The 17,291-nt window shown below is 44.9% G+C and overlaps 1 protein-coding gene and 1 pseudogene across 2 annotated transcripts in view; one reads left to right on the top strand and one right to left on the bottom strand.

Annotated features, from left to right (window-relative positions):
- TENM3 (teneurin transmembrane protein 3) overlaps positions 1-17,291 on the top strand; it is a 974,114-nt gene that overhangs the window by 298,964 nt on the left and 657,859 nt on the right. The window lies entirely within an intron of this gene.
- Positions 14,237-15,676, bottom strand: LOC308485932 (elongation factor 1-gamma pseudogene; annotated as a pseudogene). The gene has a single exon. The product of its transcript is annotated as an elongation factor 1-gamma pseudogene (transcript).

Here is a 17,291-nt window from a genome sequence, read left to right as displayed (position 1 = left end):
CTTACCACTGTTCCTCCATTAACATGCCATTCTAAATAGCATGCAAGTATCTTGAGTAACAATAGTTGTACAGTCATACTTCTAGTTGCATTAGGTTCATTTTGTGGATTTTCCATTGCGAATGCGGCAAACCCGTAAGTGTATACTTCCAGGTTTCACCACACGCACAGAAGCGTTCTTCGTGCGAATGCGGCAAACCCGTAAGTGTATACTTCCAGGTTTCACCACACGCACAGAAGCGTTCTTCGTGCATGCGCAGGAGTGCTCTATTGCGTCACGTGCAGAAGTGACACCCCAGAATGGATTGTGTCCGTAAGTAGAGGTACCACTGTACAGGGAAGTGGGAACACCTCTTAACTCATGTGTTGCAGTTGAATAGGATTAGTCAGAATCTTGGAATGGACCCAATTATGCCAGGCTTTGGGGCTCTTGGCCCCCAAAAGTAGATCACTAGCTAGTAACTGAATAGCTGAACTGATTTATTTTAAAATAGCAATCAACCATGTCAGAATGAACTTTTTTGATGCATAATATTGGCAAGGGGCAGCCCACTGCTCCAAGTTCTTGGCAGATGCAAGCATCTTTCACTTCAGTGGAACAGACGTCAGTGAAGTATCTTTACAAGTGAAGCCAAGTGGAATTTAGAATGTGGTTTTTACTTACTTTTTTCTATTACAGTATGAATGATTTGCAAACTGTAGATCTCTCTTTTTGTTTGGATTGACACACATTACCTGGGTTAAATACACATTTCATAACCATTGGGGAAACAGTGCAATATTCCTTCCTATTCAAAACTTTATGAGAATAGGCCAGTTTTTAATCAGAGGGGAATTCCTTGAAGATAAATATTAATTTATGTGAGAAACAGCTGTAAGTTTTGATGCCAAGTGATCAAAACTAGTGGGTGTCCCTACTTAATCTGTTCCAGATAGTTTGTTACAGAAGCCAGAGAAGGAAATAGTGTGAAAGCTACATGAAAAGAAGTAGCCTTGACCTCAGAATACATATTTTCTGGTCACATTGCTAATTTGCAACAGTGATCACAGCTATATGATCCCCAGACATGACTCAGAGCTGTGGTAGTCTCTGATTCAGAACTGAGGTGCCAAATTGACTGTAAAACTGTAAAAACTATGCATGCTCTGTTTCAATAGCTTAAAAGATTTAAAGACTGATACCTGTTTTCCTTTTATCTATCTGATCAAAAAAAATTTCCATGCATAGGTGTAGAAACTGAAAGGACATTCTAGAAATGAATTAAAATCTTCAGATATGGCAAACAGGAGGTTTGGTGAAGCTTGGGGGGGGGGGGAGAGACAAAAAAAACCTATTAATTATGCTGCAATAATCGGGACTGCTCCACATAACTGCTCTCCCTATGATCTTCCACTTCATGGTGAACAAGTCTCATGACAAATTAATTTTCTGAATAATTCACCATGAACACCAGGTGCCATTTTGATTAAAGCTATGTACTTTCTACATGGAGTATGTATTGTGGACAGCAAAAGTTTGACTTGTACAACACAGTGAAGGATTCGGGTGCTCATTCACCACAGGTAATAGGGGAGGGGATAAATTGTTCAGCTTTCTGTTTTCAGAGCTATCTTCAGGAAATAGGCAATGGTTTGTGGGTTAATAATGTTGAACTTGCTCTGTCAAGTTTACGCTGAGCTTGTAAATCCACCCCCTCCCCAAAGAAACCCTATTGATTCTGACATGTCCTTAAAAGAGAAAATAAAAGATTTGTCATAATGTTGGTATATATTGTTTAGAGAAGAGGAATTACAACTATTACTGTGTAATGATTGCACAGTCCCTTTTTGCAAGTTCTTTCAAATTAGGCTATGAAAAATATAGATAGTTCATTGAGTTACATTCCTGTAAAGAACCATAAAATGTTAGTTACCCATTGATACCAAACTGTTCAAATTCACATATCAATGTTCTTACCACTTAAAAGATGCCAAGGCACACTTCAGTAAATAACCATTTTATTAGTAAATCGTTTTAACAGTGAGTATGAGAAAAATCAAAATGGATTATTGTGATTTCAGAACAGCTACCTTATATATCAGTCTTGAAAAAGTTGTGGTTTGACACAGAAAGCTGTGGATAAAGATCCAATGTTATATTTCTATCAGTGGCAGAGTCTGCTTGGTTGGAGTTTTGCTGCATCTGCAGACAAACAAAAAGGGTGTAATAGAATCAGAATTGTGGGGTTGGAAGGGACGCCAAGGTGCAATGCAGGAATCTCAACTAAATCATCCAGGACAGATGACCATCCAACCTCTGCTTTAAAAAACCTTCAGTGAAGGAGAGTCCACCACCTTCCGAGGTAGCTCATTCTTCTGTCAAACAGCTCTTACCATCAATAAGTTCTTCCTGATGTTTAGTCAGAGTCCCTTTTCTTGTAACCTGAAGCCTACACTCTGAAATAGGAGAAAACAAGCTTGCTCCATCTTCCATGTGACAGACCTTTAGATATTTGAAGATGGCTATCATATCTCCTATTGGTCTTCTCTTTTCCAGGCTAAACATACTCAACTCCCTCAACCATTCTTCAGAAGGCTTGATGTGTATGTTGGAAACACTAACAGGAAGCTAGCTTCAGTGAATTAGAGTCTTGTGTCATGAAATATTAGGAAGAGTGTTTAGATGTTGCATGAAATTAATGCTCTTGGGTGGAACATGGTGGGCAGTACACAAGTTCATCCAAACAGGGGTAAATTTAAGAAACAGTACTCTGTGAAGGTACTGAAGGCAAGGAACAATGGAGCTACAGGAAAGCTTTTATTTGTTTATCTGGATCCTGTGCCTTAAGATTGAGCTATTCATGAATGTCTATGTGCTAGCTGCAGCACATGTAGTGCTAATAAGCCAGTGGAAACAGAATACAGCACTATGCAAAGTTCAGTAAGAATGAAGGTGCAGGGTATAGATTTGATGAAAACTCATGTTTCACACAAAGTTCTGGAAATGCAGTTTCTGTGATCCACTGTGCTGTAAGCCTCTAAAAATACAATTGGCCGGAAAATAATATAGAAATTTATGTTGCATTGATTTTAGCGAAAACATTCAGACTTGGCAGCATTATACATATTTTCAACTAGGAAGAAGTCCAGAGTCGTTTCTTTGGTTAATGAACAGTTGGTACTCTTAACAACTACAATTTAATGGCTCCTAAAAGAACAATTAACAAACAGAATGAAACAATAAGAGATATTAACACCTTGGGGAAATCTACACTTACTACAGAGGTATGGTTTGGGTTTCTAAGCAAAATAATTGCATTGGTTATGTATCTTTCATCTACATTTTCTTTTTTCTTTAGAATAAAAGGCAACTTTTTATTTGTTCTTTTTCTCTTTGCATACTTTGTTGAAATAGTCCAGTTAAAGCTCATCAAATGTTCGTGAAATAAAATAAAATGAACAACAACAAATAGAGTAGTCATAACTTAGAGAGCCTAACAATATCAATGAAACCTTTGATTCCAGATCCATTGTCTTTCATTAAGCAGTAGAGGCTGGTGGACCCTAGACTTGGTGTGGCTGCAAGGAGGTCTCCATCCTTTTCCCTTGAAAAAGGAACAGTGGGTACTTAAGGGATACAGTTGTAGAAGTATTTAGCACCTAAAGTGTATTTCCCTTGTTCCAAAGGGGTTTCTGCTGCTACAGTTGCTACTCTGCTGGGAGAAACAGATGTGGCCCTGCATGTTCCGGTTCTGTCCCTATCCTCCTCTGCAAAGACACAGTGGAATCATAAACACTGCAATTTTGTTAACACTTAGCATTTAAGTATCTTACCTTGGTTCAGAAGGGACCCTCGCTGTCACAATTGTAGGTTCATGCCAAAAAAACTCAGAAATACATTACTCAGAAATAAACCCCATTGAATTTCATGAGGATTGTTCCACGATATATGCAGGATTGCACTCTGAATACCTGCAAAAGCATTTTAAATTTTTGCGAAAGGGGTTGAAACAAAGCATCTGCTTCTGTTGTCAGCAGATAAAAAACCCCACAAATCCAAGTTGTGATTCACTTGGGGATATGGCAGTACAGTGGTACCTTGGTTCTCAAACTTAATCCATTCTGGGAGTCCATTCGGCTCCTGAAACCATTTGAAAATCAAGGTGCAGCTTCCGATTGGCTGGCTGCAGGAGCTTCCTGCACTCAATCAGATGCCGCGTTGGACGTTTGGCTTCCAAAAAACGTTCGCAAACTGGAACACTTACTTCTGGGTTTGCAGCATTCAGGAACCGATTTGTTAGACAACTAAGCCATTCGAGAACCAAAGTACCACTGTAGTGGAGACAGGTTCTCCCAGAGTCTGCTGGAGTGTCTTTTTCTGCAAAGGACTGGGGCAATCAACCCTAGAATCTGTTGGAAAAATAGTAAGTTTATCATCAGTTTCCAGTTAGGAATTCTGGAGCCAGTAATCTGAGCCCTGGTCACTGGTAGGAACTCTGCTAGGATTCTGGGAGTATCCATTGCAACTTGCTTCATTGCCTATACATTCCTGGGTCAGTTCTTCACTTTGGGTGATGACAGATTTATTAAATTGTAGAGTTGGAAGGGTCCCAATGATCATCTAGTCCAACCTTTTGCAATGCAAGAATCTCACCTAAAGTATCCATGACAGATGACTATCCCACATCTGTTTAAAACCCTCCAATGAAGGAAAGTCCACCACCTTCCAGGGGAGTTCATTCCATTGCCAAACAGCTCTTGCCGTCAGAAAGTTCTTTCTGATATTTAGTTGGAATCTCCTTTTGTGTAAATTGAAACCATTGGGCCAGGTCCTACCTTAGATCCATAGTTAACAGGTAAGAGGAGACTTTTGCATAGTTTTACAATAAAAACAAAGGGCTTTCCCTGTTTTACGTTCTGGGAGAGAAAGAGGCTGGAGAAAAAGACTAACCTTGTGTCAGGGAACTGCCATCGGAAGGAAGGGAGGTGGAAGGGCTCACACAGGTTGGGAGAGACTCAGCAGCTGAAGAGGGAACCAGTAGGGGGAGAAGAGCTGAGCTGAGGGAAAGTGAGCAGGAGGGATGGCTCCGAGACACTTCCAGCGAAAACAGTGGGGAGGTTTCAGGACCTCCTGTAGGGACACCCACTCCTCGCCGGAAACTGTCACGCAGAGAGTCCAGAAGACGTGTTTCCGTTAAGGAGCTTTTATGTTGGAAGCGATTCCGAAAGCAACCACTGTCGGAATCTGCAAGCGACTGACAGAGCCATGTTTAAGGGGCTCCGTTACAGACAGAGGTTTGGAAACATGACCAAACTCTGAGGGACTTGGATTTTACGCACAAGCAGCTCATCGTCCCATCACAGCATTCCGACAGTCTCTGTGAGCTGTTTGTGCAGGAGAAGGCATCATGAGCAACCCAGCCGGAACCGGAGAAGCAGGAGCTGGAGCGGGTCCAAGCCTGGAGGAAAGGTACAGGGCGTTGGAGGTCCAGCTAGCGCTGCAGACGGCGAGGCTCGAGGAGAGGAGGGCTCAAGATGCAGAGAAGGGGAAAACCACCCCGCTCGCCAGAAAGTTGCCAGGATTGGTGCAGAAGTTTAGGGGGGAGGCCAAGGACTATCATGCCTTTAGGACAGAGATGCAATATGCCCTTAATCTGCAGTTTGATGACTTTCCCGACGAGGAATCGCGGGTGGCTTTTGTGATTGGGCACCTCGAAAAGGGGGCGAAAGACTGGGTGAGGCCCCTGATGGCAACAAACAATGACATCCTGAAGGATACGAGGAAGTTTTTTCGTGCAATGGATTTGATGTTTTCCAGCGATATTGAGCAGGGAGTGGTACGCAGACAGTTAATGGCGTGCAAACAGGGGAGCCGATCTGTGCGTGAGTACTGGACTGAGTTTACCATGTTGATCCATAAATTGGGGTGGGATCTATCGGCGGAACCCATTCAAATGCTCTTTGAAGAAGGGCTTTCTTCGGCTGTGAAAGACGAACTTTCCCGGGCGCCCAGGGCGGAGTCTATGGACCAGCTGACCAAATCAGCGCTGACCATAGGAGCGCGCCAAGAGGCGAGAGCCTTGGAGAGGCGGGAAGGGAAGGGGGAACGTTGGAGGGAGCTTCGCATTCCAGAGATTCCAGAGCCACAGTTCCCGCTGGGAGAGCCGATGGAAATTGGAACAGCGCGCGCGCGCGCAGTTTCAAAGCCCAGTGAAGAGCGGAAGAAGGAGGGAAAGGGCGCCAAGAAATGTTATCTCTGCCAACAGCCAGGTCATTTTGCCAGAGTCTGCCCCCAAAGAAAGGAATGGCAAGGAATGGCGGGAGCTGTTGGGGAGAGGGAGGAAAAGGTACCGGAGCAAGTAAAAGCCAACGCCTGGCTGCCACCGTCGGGGCACAGCAGCCAGGCCAAAGAGCAGTGAAAGTGCCCACGCCGGAACCTCCTAAACCCGCCCTAGTGATAGAGGTGTTACTAGAGCTGCCTAACGGACACCCACTAAAGATAAAGGCGCTATTGGACTCAGGCAGCTCCTGCAATTTCATGAGTAAGGAGTTTGCTGCTGAGCACCAGATACAGACTATCCCTTTAAGTAACCCTTTGCAGGTGACCACGATCGATGGAAGGGAGCTGCTGGGAGGAGAAGTCAGCCAGCAGACCGTCCCAATGATAATGAGGGTAGCAAGACACACTGAGCTAATAGCGTTTAATGTGGCTACCTTGGGAGGAGCTCCCATTATTTTGGGGATGAGCTGGCTAGCGTTACATGATCCGCTAGTGGGCTGGCATCAGAGAGTGGTCTCCTTTGGGTCAGCACATTGTCTAGAACACTGCAAAGAGCGGGAGGCTCAAGGAGGGGCCAGAGCCACTCTAGCAGGGACGGAAGTAACGGAGAAGGGGAAGGTTCCCCAACAATACGCCGACCTGAGCAACGTCTTCAGCGAGAGGGAGGCAGACAAACTACCCCCACATAGGCCCTTTGACTGTCAAATCAATTTACTCCCTGGGGCACAGCTCCCTGTAGGCAAGCTGTACGCCATGTCAGACAGAGAGATGCAGGAGCTAAGAGAGTTCATTGACAAGAACCTGAAGAGAGGGTTCATCAGAGAGTCCAAGGCGGTGGGGGGCAGCCCAGTGTTTTTTGTGGACAAAAAAAACACGGACAAACCCAGGCTTGTAGTGGACTTCAGGTCCTTAAATGCAGTGTCAGAACCAGTGACTTTCCCGATGCCCAGAATTGATGACATTTTGACAAGGGTCAGGGAGGGAAAGATTTTTACTAAACTGGACCTGAGGGGGGCGTACAACCTGATACGAATAAGGAAGGGGGATGAATGGAAAACCACCATGTTCACCCCTTTGGGGGCATTTGAATATTTAGTTATGCCCTTCGGCCTACAAGGAGGCTCCGCGTGCTTTCAATCGTTTATGAACCACGTCCTGGGGCCTTTGCTTTACAAGAATTGTGTGGCCTTCTTAGATGACGTGTTAGTATATTCAGAGACTGAGGAGCAGCATGTAAAAGACGTCAGGGAAGTGTTGGGCAGACTGCAAGCCAATCAGCTGTGGGTGAAGCTAGAGAAGTGTCAGTTTCATGCCAAGGAGGTGGAATTCCTGGGGTACCGCTTGTCGGACAAGGGATTGGCCATGGATCCTGGCAAGGTCCAAGCGGTACTGGAATGGAAAACACCGAAAACAAGGAAGGATGTGCAAAGATTCCTTGGATTTGGAAACTTCTATCAGAAGTTCATCAGAAATTTTGCCCACTTGACGGCTCCCATTACAGACTGTCTCAGCAGTAAGAGGAAATTCGTTTGGACGGCGGAGGCGGAGCGAGCTTTTGAGGAACTGAAAAGGGCGTTCGCTTCGGAAGAACAGCTCCTGCATGTGGATTTACAAAAACCGATGCGAGTGGAGACGGACGCATCAGACCGGGCTGTGGGGGCGGTGCTTCTGCAGCCTGGGAAGGAGGAGTCAGAGTGGAGACCGTGTGCCTTTTTTTCGCGAAAGCTGAACAAATCTGAGAGGAACTACACGGTGTATGACCGAGAACTACTTGCCATTCATGAAGCGTTCAGGAGATGGAGGCATTTATTAATTGGGGCACAACATAAGGTGCAAGTGTGCACGGACCACAAGAACTTAGAGTATTGGAGAACGGCACGAGTGCTCAACCAACGGCAAGTGCGATGGGCCCAGGAGTTCTCCAAATTTCACTTTGAAATTTGTTATGTGCCAGGTCCAGAAAATGTTAGGCCGGACGCTCTCTCACGCAAACCTGAATATTTGGAAGGGGAGGGGGGACCCGAAGAGAGACATGTCATCCCAGAGGACCGCTGGGTGTGTGGGGCGGCATTGGTGGGGCAAAGAGAACTGGTAGAGGAAACAGAGAATGATGAATATGCCCAGAATAAGCTCAGAGGTCTTAGGGGTGAGGGAGAGGAACCAGGGGGTTTTGAGGAAAGAAATGGAGTGTTGTATTACAAAGGGGCACTGTATATCCCCGAAGGAGACTTAAGGGGGAGGGTACTCAAGCAGTTGCACGACAGCCCCACGGCAGGGCATTTTGGGCAACACAAAACCATGTGGTTGGTCACCAGGGAATTTTGGTGGCCTAAGGTGAGGGAAGATGTACGGGAGTATGTAAGAGGGTGTGAGCAATGCCAGCGAGCCAAAGGGGAGAGGCGGGCGCCGGCGGGGCTATTAGAACCCTTACCAACCCCAGAACGACCTTGGGAGGCAGTGTCGATAGATTTTATGACTGATCTGCCAAAGTCCAAGGGGAAAACAGCCATCATGGTGGTGGTAGACCTACTAACAAAGATGTGCCACTTTGTAGCCTGTTCGCATGCAGTCACGGCGGAAGAGACAGCGAAGTTATTTGTAGAACACATTTTTAGGTTGCACGGGGTGCCATTGAGGGTGGTCTCAGACAGGGGAAAACAATTTACTTCCAGGTTCTGGAGGAAGCTCATGAGCTTACTGCAGGTGGAGGTCAACTTTTCGACTGCCCGGCACCCTGAAACCAACGGGCAGGCGGAAAGAGCAAACGGTGTCCTCCAGCAATACCTGAGGTGTTATGTCAATGACAGAGAGAATGACTGGGTAGAGAGGTTGGCGCTGGCGGAATTTGCCTACAACAATGCCGAGAATGTGTCCACAGGGATGAGCCCCTTCTTGGCTAATTATGGGTGTCATCCCAGGGCATTCCCAGGGGGAGGAGGGGAGAGATGGAGCGTCCCGGCAGCCGAGCATTTTGTAGAAGAAATGGAAGCAATCCATCGTCAGCTCCAACTCAACTTAGAAAGGGCGAAGGAAGAATACAAGAGGCAGGCAGACAAGAACCGAAGGGAAGGTGAAACCATAAGGGTGGGAGATCGGGTGTGGCTGTCAACCCAAGGGTTGCCGTTCAAAGGAGGTTGTAAGAAATTAAGACCCAGGAGGTTGGGTCCCTTTGAGGTCATTCAACAAGTCAACCCAGTGGCTTTCAGGCTCCGGTTACCCAACCACATGAAACTGCACCCAGTATTTCACAGGTCGTTACTGTCACCGTATGAGGGGGGACGAGAAGGGATGTCCACTCGGGGACCGATCATAGAAGAAAGGGAATGCAGCAGCCATGTGGCAGAAATCCTCGACGCCAGGTGGAAGGGGGATCAGGTGGAGTATTTGGTAGAGTGGGAAGGAGAACCGGAGTCAGAAAACACTTGGGTAATGGCAGAAGATATCAATGACGAGGTATTGATAGAAACGTTCCATCAAAGGTTCCCAAGGAAACCTCAGCCTGTGGAGAGGTTCCGGAGGGAATACTTTGGGACCACCGATGAGGAGGAGGAGTTGGAAGGATTCACGGATTCGGAAGGGGAAGGGGAGATGGACTCTGAGGAGGAGGAGTACTTCGAGACCAGGAACCGCAACAGGTGGAGAGAAGTGTTCGAGACATCGGAAGGTGAAGGAAGTTCCTTCCGGGGTTTTGCCTCCTCACCGCCCATAGAGGAGGGGGCGGGAGGGGGTGAAGGGGGCCCTGGAGGGGAGGTGGATGTCAGGGAACTGCCATCGGAAGGAAGGGAGGTGGAAGGGCTCACACAGGTTGGGAGAGACTCAGCAGCTGAAGAGGGAACCAGTAGGGGGAGAAGAGCTGAGCTGAGGGAAAGTGAGCAGGAGGGATGGCTCCGAGACACTTCCAGCGAAAACAGTGGGGAGGTTTCAGGACCTCCTGTAGGGACACCCACACCTCGCCGGAAACTGTCACGCAGAGAGTCCAGAAGACGTGTTTCCGTTAAGGAGCTTTTATGTTGGAAGCGATTCCGAAAGCAACCACTGTCGGAATCTGCAAGCGACTGACAGAGCCATGTTTAAGGGGCTCCGTTACAGACAGAGGTTTGGAAACATGACCAAACTCTGAGGGACTTGGATTTTACGCACAAGCAGCTCATCGTCCCATCACACCTTGGCTTTGGAGATTTGGATAGTGGGGGGTCTGTAACCTGGCAGGGTTATGCCCCACTTTGCCCATAAGAGGGATCTCCCCTGCCATTAAGTGACAATAATCTTTAAATTATTTAAGGAGAATACATTACAAAACAGTCCCAATACTGACTTGAAAGAAATTCATTCTTCAAAGCAGTTTCTTCTTCTTTTAATCATTCCAATGGATATAGTTAAATACTTGTCTTAATTCAGAGTGATTTAATACCTTAGTCCTGGGCAGTTCTCCAAGTTGTATTTTCTTATGGCTTCTGAATGAAATAGAACAAGTCGTGCATTAAGTCCCTCTTTACGTCTTGTTAGATTCTGCTTATTTATATAAATATTTTATACTGCTTTTCCACCTGTTTGAAGCTGTACTTCTAAATGTAAATGTAGGTTGGACATTTGTCCTTCTTACATTTGAAGTTCCCAACTCAGTTTTCAAATCTGTCAGGATCTTGTTGGATTTTTAGGCTATTTTCAAAGTTGTTAGTAATTACTTTCAGCTTTGTATCATTTGCAAATTTTGTGAATCTACTTCATCTAGGTCATTTGTGTGTAGATGAAGAACAGTACCAAACCAATTGATCCTTATTATTTATTTACTACTTGAAAATGATACATTTATTAGTCTTTGAGTGTCTTCCTTCTTTCCTTCTTCTGAAGTGATCAAGTTGGCATATATATAGTTACCTCTTTTTCATATTCACAACAACTCTATGAGGTAGCATGTTCAGATAGACTTGTCTAAGGTCCTCTAGTGAGCTTCCTGGCTGAGTGGAAATTCCAATACAGTGGAACCTCGGGTTACATACCGTCCTCCTTACGAACGGTTTGGGCAACGAGCTCCACTAACCCGGACGTAGATGCTTCTGGTAGCAAACCTTGCTCCAGGATGTGAGCGGAAGTCACGCACCGGTGGCGCGGTGGTAGTGGGAGGCCCCATTAGTGAAAGCGCGCCTCATGTTAAGAACGGTTTCAGGTTAAGAAAGAACCTCCGGAACAATTAAGTTTGTTACCGGAGGTACCACTATATAGGTCTTTCTAATCTTAGTCTAACATTCTAGTCAGTACACCATGCTTCCCCACTACTTGATTCTGAGATTTCCAAGGCTTTTCCTTATAATTTGTGAAATAATTTCCTTGTAGATTTATATTGATGTATATTATTTAAGTATTCATTAATGTACTTCCTTAACATTTGTACCAGTATCCCTTATTCTTCTTATTCCTATCTGTATTGTCATTGTCCAAAATAAAAAAGTTTATGAGTTTATGGCACCTGCATTGTATCCCTTTCGGCTTGAGCCAGCAGCCCACATCTTAAAGGCTATTTTTTTCCCCTACTAGATGCCTCACTGTACATCTGAAATAAACCTGACCCTTATACTAATAAAAGGAGACTTGGCCAGCAGCCAGGTTATGTGCGGGAACCTGCCTACTGAGTGGTAATTTGCTTCCTTTGTGCTCTGTACCCTGATCTGTGCCTTGGATAGGCCATTTCACAACAGTTGTCAACAGTTTTTTTCATGCCACACTCAGACAAATGAGTTGCCATGGGACAGACAAGCAAAAGCATGTATAGAGGTGAGGTACACAGCTGCAGGGTATCTACCCTTTGCACTAACCATTTTTCTGCTCACTGTACTTCCTGCCAGCCCTCTCAAACTGGACTCCACGGTTCCCATTGCTATGTCTGGGTGAAAAGGGAGGGGCACCAACTTTCTCTGGTATTTGGCACTAGCTTAATGAAAGTGTTGAAGTTAGAAATTGGAAAATGTTAAGTCTCACTGGATAGTAGCCTATGATGAGAGATGTGTTTGCAACTGGCTTGTTATGCTTGGAATCTAACACTTTGTTCCTTGTTTAAAGCACACACGTGACCTTCCTTCAATTTCTTAGTCTTTCCCCTATTTTTATATTTCCATAGTTCTGTATTTCTTAATGTCTGTGTAAAGCAGGGTTGGTTTTTTTCTTTTTGAGGTTAATATGAATGTTATATAGAAAAGAGTCCTGGCCCAAGTAACACCCGTATTCATTCTGAATTTGCAGAGATGACTTGTGAGGTGTGCAATCCATGAATCTTATCCTAGAACATTGCATACTGAAAAGGGCATGGCACAGGTGGATGATGGTTGTGCTCCTCTTGAAAGAGCATCTTCATAGCTTGGAAATACTTCTGAGACAAGCATTGTTTCTAGAGGCCCAGGTACAGAGTTCCTTACTAGCAACAGGTTCACTAACTTCAACTCTTCCCGGAAGGGATAGCCTTCCCACAGTGATCTCCTTTTTCCTAGTTTACTTTCCCAGCAGTGATAATGAGATCTGGGCTTAAGGAGGGCACCAATTTGCTACTCCTTTGTCTCATTGTAGAGCTAGCCCTGTTGTCAGGTGAAGTTCGACATGTGGCAATGGGAGAAGCAGTCACAACAGGGAACTGTGGCTTAATTCAAGCTGGGAACTTTGCACTGGATATGACAAGTAATGGGAGGAGTGGAAGGATGAGGAAAGAGCACTCAGACTTGACACTGAACTGGACTCTATAGAGTTAACTATATAAAATCTATTTTTTTCTTAATCATGCAAGTAAGGCAATATTGTTCCACAGAGTTATTATTTTGCCTTTCTTTTTCTAATCAGGAGTTAGAATGTCTGCACAACTAAAACAAATTAAGTTACAATATAAAAGTAGGATAGGTGAGGAATGTGTGACAAATGGAAAGGATAATTGGGGAGTCTGGGACAGCAAAATGCTGAAGCTGAAGTTATCACATACAGGTGCATCCTTATTTTAAAGTGAGCATCCTCTTTCTTTGTTCATTAGAGTCAGCAACGGTTGTTGTCTGACAAGCACAAAACACTGAGCTTCGGTTGCCTGATTAATGATTTCCAGCCACCATGTGGGTGCTCTTGATTGCCAAAGAATCATATACAAAGTAGTTTCAGTACTGATAAATTCAGGAGCTGTCTTTGTTTATCCCAGAATTGTTGTCCATAAGACATTTTCACATGTAACATGCAGCATAATTTTCACCTGTACACAAGCCAGCTAACTATATTTTCTCTCATTCTCTGTGTATGTTGCTGTCAAGTCTATAGAAGCCATTAGTGTCTTATTCAGAAATAGGATATGTTTGTTGTATTTTAGATTTTCAGCATTTCCCCCCAGATACATGGACAGTGATTCAACAGTAACCAATGTTCGTTATACTCAGAGTAGACCCATTGAAATAAATGAACCTACTCTATGACTTAGTTACCATTCATTGTATTACAGCGAGAGCTCTTTATATTTGATTATCAGATGGATATTAAGTGCAACATGGCAACTCTTCAAGCACCCAATTAGTTATGTGAATCAGCTTTAACATCTCAGACATCATAAAGCAATATTATTATCATTATAATTATTAATTCAATCTCTTACCCACCTTCCCTGTAAGGTCACAGGGCACGTAACAGCAGTTTCAAAATAGAATATTAAAAACTGTTCAAAGCAATTTACAATCACAAGAATAGGGTGGGTTCTGAAATATACCTCTCAAGTTTCAAAAGAGCAGGGCAAAGATGTAAATTTATGCCCAAGGCTAGTTGCCAGGATTTTCCCATAGGAATATATAGGAGGGACTGAGCTGTCTAGTTCAGACCAAGGACAGAAATGCAGGGGACAAATCTCACCACCTTTGTGGAAGTGACCTTGATAGGCCACAGCAAGTCAGAAGATACTTCCTGCTCTTTTTTTTTTTTTTTACTTGGACACTCAGGTTTTTAAATTCACATCTTTGAATGTCATGACATCTCTCCCTGCTGAGTTGTTTCTAATGGTGGCAGGAGCTCTCACCGCTCCTTTGGAGACTACAACGCCCTTCTTAGGTCCATGGTTTTGGGAACAGTCCCGCCTCCCTCGCCAGCTCTCTGGCCGCATCACCTGAAGATCTTTCCCTGGTTGAAGGCTTTGCCAACATGCTTGAACTCACCCTCCCACAGGAAATACTCCTTCACCATCGTCTTACACTCCTTGCTCTCCAGGTCCAGCTTCCACCAAGTGTAGGATTCGTAATCCACCTGCCAGTCGGGGCTCAGCAGAAAGGTTAGCTCCTGCCCCCGAAAACCCAAATGCCAGAGATGCAGCTGGCATTGTTGGTGCCAAAGATGATGACGGAAGCAAAGGCGTTCTTGCACACCTTGTCTAGGCACTGGAAAATGCCTGTGATGAGGTTGCAGCTCATGAAGGTCTGAATGAGCTCCTCGGGGAAGCGATACTCTGCATACCAGATGGACCAACCCTCCTTGTCGAAATGCTCCCAGAAGTGGGATATTGCCACCATCAGGGTGCCCTCATTTGAGTACTTCCTTTTGAACTCTTCCATGATGAAGGGGCTTTTGGAGAGGTGAGCAAAGGGGTCTTTGGATTTGGACTTGGAGGCCAAGGCATCATCGCACTCGTCCATCTCCTCCTTGGGCTCGGGCTTCTTTTCCTCTTTCTTCTCCGACTTCTTGTCCTCCTTGGGCTGCTTCTCCTTCTTGGGCACCTCCTTCTTGGGCTGGTTCTCAGCAAACTTCTTGGCATCAAGCTGTGCCATCTTCTCGCACAGCTTCACCTTTCCCAAGACAGCCTTGAACTGAGGCTGGTTTATGCAGGTCACAAACCAGCAGTTGACGTTTTCGTACGGCTGGTGGAAGGATGGCTCCAAAACCTGCTTATAAAGCCAGATAAGTGTGCAGACAATCGTGATGTCAGCCAGTGTGATGCATTCCCCCACCAGGAACATCCTGGTCTTCAAATGGGCATCAAGGAGGGCCAGAATCCGCTTCACTTCCTCCTTGGCATACTCTGTAGCCTGTTTGTTGTAATGCATGATGCCCAGCATGGGGAAGACCCCACGTGCTGGCAGGAGGGACAATGTCGCTGTCCGCAACGCTCACAAACTGGATGACCTGGGCAGCTGCCTCCTTGGTGGGTCCTCGCAGCTTCTCATTACTGACGTAGTGGGCAATGGCATTGCTCTCAAACATGCAGAATCCATCATCCCCTTCAAAGGCTGGAACCTTCCCAGCTGGGAATTTCTTCAGGAACTCCAGGGTCTTGTTGGTCTGCCCAAAGTGGAATTGTGGTGGGGTGGAGAGGACCTTGATCTTGGCGCCACTGTACTGGGCAGCTATGAGGGCTTTGAATGCCTGCCAGTTCTCGGGGTAGGTGTAAAGAGTTCCGGCCGCCGCCATCTTAGCAAGGAAAGGACTACTTCCTGCTCTTTTAAAGTACTTTTAGGTCCAGTTTGCTCACCAGTCTGAGCAATAATGAGAGATCTGCACAAATACCTTCACTTTGTTCCTCCTCCCACTGCATCTCCACTTTTGCCTCAGCTCAGACTGCTCATTACTGCCCCAAGTCAATCATGTATGAGCAGGGCAAGCCATCACAGTACCAAGGGTGGAAATGTCTTGCATGAAAAAGTGCAGCACACTGTGGCATTTCTTTCTAAATGTCATTAAAAGCAATGTTTCCTAAAGGTGTGTCAGGCTACGCTAGTGAGTTTCAGGAAGATAGGAATGAATAGAATACTGTGATCTCCAATAAAAAACTGAGAAGGAGAATTCCTAGTAAAATGATATAATGAGAAGAGCATGGCAGTAATCATCCCCCCAAAATGTTTCATTCATGTATTCAAATACTTCTGAATGGGAACCATTGCTTTATCAAATCTCTCAATGTTCCTTATTTTTGTATGAAAGGATTTACAATATCTATTGTACCACATAAGGATTTTCTGTGGTCAAGACACATATCAGGCTAGTAGGCATATTTCTTTCATGTGACAAAAGTACATTGAGATGAATCCATCTACTTCTTATAATTATTTCATGGCAGCACATGATGTCCAATGGTTCCCAGCATGAGTCATTTAGAATATTTAGTACCACTGTGTTGACATTCTGCCAGGCACTTGCTGATAGCCGTGTGTAAGGAGTTTTGTTGCTGGATTTGATTCGCCTCAAAGCAGGTCGCAAATCTCAGTTACAGTTCAGTAGATCATCGAGATTTTATTGTTTAAGTTAGCTCTGTTTTTCTGGCTTGCTTCCAAAGCCAAAACTCAGAGTGTGGGTTCAGAGGGAAACATGAAGGGAAGGGCTGAAAAGGCAACCTGCTGCTAATGTGTAATTCGTAACTTGGTTCCGACTTTGACATTGTCCCCTGTGGAATGACAGCAGTTTAAATGTTATAAAATTCATATCTTTGTTTAGAAGAACAAAGATTTTCTGTCGGTTCTGCAGGTTGATGTGTTTCTCATTCTTGTCATACTCTTAATCAAGGGATACAACTGACATGAATTGTGCTAAATATTACTAGCAGGAAGCTGCAGATAACAAGGCTCTCAATATAAGTTAAAATGACAAACCACTGGCACACCTTTCCACGTTGAAATAAAAACCACCTACCGTGTCTCTGTGTAAAGAAAATCACAGGTGCAAGAGAAAGGGATATTGGGTACACAAAAACATTTTAGAGAGAGCTACCCTTCTGTTTTTCCCTGTCCCATTTTGTTTCCAGTGGTGGTATGTGTCCCTCAGTTTGTTGCAGTAAAGAAATAGTGTGGAAGTAAGGCATAGATCTCCAAACATTTGGTTGCTATGCACCAGGATCATTGGATGTTTCCACCACATTGTTTGCTTATGTAAGGAACAACAAGGCTGTGGATTACTAAATCTTTCAGGTTACAGAAACTCCATTTGGCTCCGAAAGGCTGCTCCTGTGGTTGACTTTTCTCCCCAGTTGGCCTTAATTATTCAGAAGCACTCTCTGTTTTGAATGTGACCACTCCTGGGATGAAACCACCTGAAGCCCTCTT

This window comes from Podarcis pityusensis (assembly GCF_964106645.2).
Source record: "Podarcis pityusensis genome assembly, chromosome: 9".
In the NCBI taxonomy this organism is placed as follows: Eukaryota; Metazoa; Chordata; class Lepidosauria; order Squamata; family Lacertidae; genus Podarcis; species Podarcis pityusensis.
Note: the sequence above shows the minus strand (reverse complement) of the source record. Positions and strands in the feature narration are given on the sequence as shown.